At 34.4% G+C, this 4,346-nt stretch overlaps 1 non-coding gene across 1 annotated transcript; it reads left to right on the forward strand.

The window, feature by feature from the left end:
* The first annotated feature begins 326 nt into the window (after nt 1–326).
* Nucleotides 327–434, forward strand: LOC148553215 (small nucleolar RNA R71). The gene has a single exon (XR_015892671.1). It is a non-coding gene; the product is annotated as a small nucleolar RNA R71 (small nucleolar RNA).
* Nucleotides 435–4,346: the final 3,912 nt, after the last annotated feature.

Genomic DNA, 4,346 nt, shown 5'->3' on the forward strand with positions numbered 1-4,346 from the left:
GCTTCTTCTTCAGAAGATGCCTCTTTAGTACTGTTGGATGATTCCTTCAATCCATTCAGACTCTGAGAGATCATATTGACTTGCTGAGTCAATATTTTATTCTAAGCAAATATGGCATTCAGAGTATTAATTTCAAGAAATTCCTTCCTCATAGGATTCCTTTCAGAAGTGTACATGAACTGGTTATTTGTAACCATGTCAATGAGTTCTTGAGCTTCTACAGGCGTTTTCTTTAGGTGAATGGATCCACCTGCAGAATGGTCCAATGACATTTTAGATAATTCAGACAGACCATCATAGAATATATCCAGGATGGTCCATTCTGAAAGCATGTCAGAAGGACACTTTTTGGTCAGTTCCTTGTATCTCTCCCAAGCTTCATAGAGGGACTCACCTTCTTTCTGTTTGAAGGTTTGAACATCCACTCTAAGCTTACTAAGCTTTTGAGGAGGAAAGAACTTGGCTAAGAAAGCCGTGACCAGCTTATCCCAAGAGTTCAGGCTGTCTTTAGGTTGAGAGTCCAACCATATTCTAGCTCTGTCTCTTACAGTAAACGGGAAAAGCATAAGCCTGTAGACCTCAAGATCAGCCCCATTGATCTTAACAGTATCACAGATTTGCAAGAATTCAGTTAAGAACTGAAAAAGGATCTTCTGATGGGAGTCCATAAAACTTGCAGTTCTGTTGCATCAGAGAAACTAATTGAGGTTTTAGCTCAAAATTGTTTGCTCCAATGACAGGGATTGATATGCTTCTTCCATGTAAATTGGAATTTGGTGCAGTAAAGTCACCAAGCATCTTCCTTGCATTGTTATTATTTTCAGCCATGTCTCCTTCTTTTTTGAAAATTTCTGTCAGATTTTCTCCAGAGAGTTGTGCTTTAGCTTCCCTTAGCTTCCTCTTTAGAGTCCTTTCAGGTTCAGGATCAGCTTCAACAAGAATGTTCTTATCCTTGTTCCTGCTCATATGAAAAAGAAGAAAACAGAAAAGAAAATATGAAATCCTCTATGTCACAGTATAGAGATTCCTTATGTAAGTATAAGAAGAGAAGAATAAAAGAAGGGGAAGAGAAAAACTCGAACACAGAGAGGAAGATGGTGTTCGAATTTTGGGTGGAAGAGAAGTATTAGTAGATGAATAGTTAAATAGAAGGAGATAAGAGATGAGAGAATTCAAAAATTAAATAAATTAAAATAAAAATATTTTTGTTTTTAATTTGAATTTAAAATAAAAATTCAAAAATTTAAAAAGAAAAATAAAATTAAATCAAATTAAAATTTAAAATAAATAGTTAATTAAAAAGAAATTTTGAAAAAGAGGGAAGGTGATTTTCAAAAATTAGAGAGAGAGTTAGTTAGGTAGTTTTGAAAAAGATATGATTGAAACAAAAAGATAGAATTAGTTGGAAAGGATTTGAAATTTAATTTTGAAAAGATAAGAAGTTAGAAAAGATTTTGAAATTAATTTTGAAAAAGATATGATTGAAACTTAAATTGAAAAAGATTTGAAAAAGAAATTTAAAAAGATATGATTTTAAAATTTAAAGATTGAATCTTTCTTAATAGGCAAGTAACAACTTGAAATTTTTGAATCAATCACATTAATTGTTAGTAAAGGTTTTGAAATTATGAAATAAAATAAGAAAAAGATTTTAAAAATTGATTTTATAAATTTTCGAAAATCATAAAAGAAAAATGAAAAAGATTTGATTTTTGAAAAAGATTTGAAAAAGATAGAATTTTTAAATTGAAAATTTGATTTGACTCATAAGAAACAACTAAATTTTAAAAATTTTTGAAAAAAGTCAACTCAAATTTTCGAAAATTTATGAGTGAAAAAGGGAAAGATATTTTTTTATTTTTGAATTTTTAATGATGAGAGAGAAAAACAATAAAAAGACTCAATGCATGAAAGTTTTGGATCAAAACAAATGATGCATGCAAGAACACTATGAATGTCAAGATGAACACCAAGAACACTTTGAATGTCAAGATGAACACCAAGAACTTATTTTTGAAAATTTTTAAGAAAAGAAAAACATGCAAGACACCAAACTTAGAAATTTTCAATAATTAGACACTAACAAATTGAAAATGCACATGAAAAACAAGAAAAGATGCAAAACAAGAAAACATGAAGATCAAACAAGAGGATTCATCAAGAACAACTTGAAGATCATGAAGAATGCATGATGAATTTTCGAAAAATGCAAGAAAGAAACAAACATGCAACTGACACCAAATTTACAATTTGACACTAGACTCAAACAAGAAACATCAAATTATTTTTGATTTTATGATTTTATTATTCTTTTGGTATTTTTCGAAAATTAATTGGAAAAAGAAAATAAGGATTTCAAAATTTTCAATAAGAATTCCAAGAATCTGCAATGTTAGTCTAAAGCTCTGGTCCAGGAATTAGACATGGCTTACTAGCCAGCCAAGCTTTCAGTGAAAGCTCCGGTCCAAAACACTAGACATGGCCAATGGCCAGCCAAGCTTCAGCATACAAATCAGGCATACAACAACTAATACTTCATCCAACTTCATTCTATGCTGATAGGTGGAAGCCCCAGTCCAAATGAATTAGACATGGCTTTACAGCCAGCCAGGCTTCAACATGCTTCATGAACCGCTAGAATTCCTTCTTAAAAATTCTGAAGAACATAAATTAAATTTTTTTTTGAAAAACTATTTAAAAATTTTTTTTATATTTTTCAAAAATAAGAAATAAAAGAGCTTAAAAATAAAATAAAATTACATAATCTGAGCAACAAGATGAACCGTCAGTTGTCCAAACTCGAACAATCCCCGGCAACGGCGCCAAAAATTTAGTGCACGAAATTGCGATCATCAACAATGGCGCTAAACACTTGGTGCTCTCAAATGTGAATCACACTTTGTCACAAATTCGCACAACTAACCAGCAAGTGCGCTGGGTCGTCCAAGTAATAAACCTTACGTGAGTAAGGGTCGATCCCTCGGAGATTGTCGGCTTGAAGCAAGCTATGGTCACCTTGTAAATCTCAGTCAGGTGGATTCAAATGGTTATGGTGAATTGATAATAAAAATATAAATGAAATATAAACTAGGATAGAGATACTTATGTAATTCATTGGTGAGAATTTCAGATAAGCGTATAGAGATGCTTTTGTTCCTCCTGAACCTCTGCTTTCCTGCTGTCTTCATCCAATCATTCCTACTCCCTTCCATGGCAAGCTGTATGTAGGGCATCACCGTTGTCAATGGCTACATCCCATCCTCTCTGTGAAAATGGTCCAATGCGCTGTCACTGCATGGCTAATCATCTGTCGGTTCTCGATCATACTGGAATAGGATTTACTATCCTTTTGCGTCTGTCACTACGCCCAGCACTCGCGAGTTTGAAGCTCGTCACAGCCATCCCTTCCCAGATCCTACTCGGAATACCACAGACAAGGTTTAGAATTTTTGGATCTCAGGAATGGCCATCCATGGGTTCTAACTTATACCACGAAGACTCTAATATCTCGGACTCGGTTCCATGTATTAGATATCTAAGAGATACTCATTCTGTCTCGTCTTCATGTAGAACGGAAGTGGTTGTCAGGCACGCGTTCATGGGTGAGAATGGTGATGAGCATCACATAATCATCACATTCATCATGTTCTTGGGTGCGAATGAATATCTTAGAATAGGAATAAACTTGAATTGAATAGAAAAATAGTAGTACTTTGTATTAATACTCAAGGAGCAGCAGAGCTCCACACCTTAATCTATGGTGTGTAAAAACTCTACCATTGAAAATACATAAGAACAAAGTCCAGGCATGGCTGAGAGGCCAGCCCCCATGATCTAAGAACTAAACATCCCAATATGTAAATACAATAGTAAAAAGTTCTATTTATACTAAACTAGTTACTAGGGTTTACAGAAATAAGTAAATGATGCAGAAATCCACTCCCGGGCCCACTTGGTGTGTGCTTGGGCTGAGCATTAAGCTTTCATGTGTAGAGACTCTTTTTGGAGTTAAACACCTATTTGTAATATGTTTCTGGCGTTTAACTCTGCTTTGCAACCTGTTTCTGGCGTTTGACTCCAAAATAGGGCAGAAAGCTGGCTTTGAACGCCAGTTTGCGTCGTCTAAACTCGAGAAACATATAGACTATTATATATTGCTGGAAAGCCCTAGATGTCTACTTTCCAACCCAATTGAGAGCGCGCCATTTGGAGTTCTATAGCTCCAGAAAATCTACTTTGAGTGCAGGGAGGTTAGAATCCAACAACATCTGCAGTCCTTCTTCAACCTCTGAATCTGATTTTTGCTCAAGTCCCTCAATTTCAGCCAGAAAATATCTGAAATCATA

The sequence above is a fragment of the Arachis ipaensis genome, chromosome B7 (genome assembly GCF_059453495.1).
Source record: "Arachis ipaensis isolate K30076 ecotype BB chromosome B7, ASM5945349v1, whole genome shotgun sequence".
NCBI classification, from domain to species: domain Eukaryota; kingdom Viridiplantae; phylum Streptophyta; class Magnoliopsida; order Fabales; family Fabaceae; genus Arachis; species Arachis ipaensis.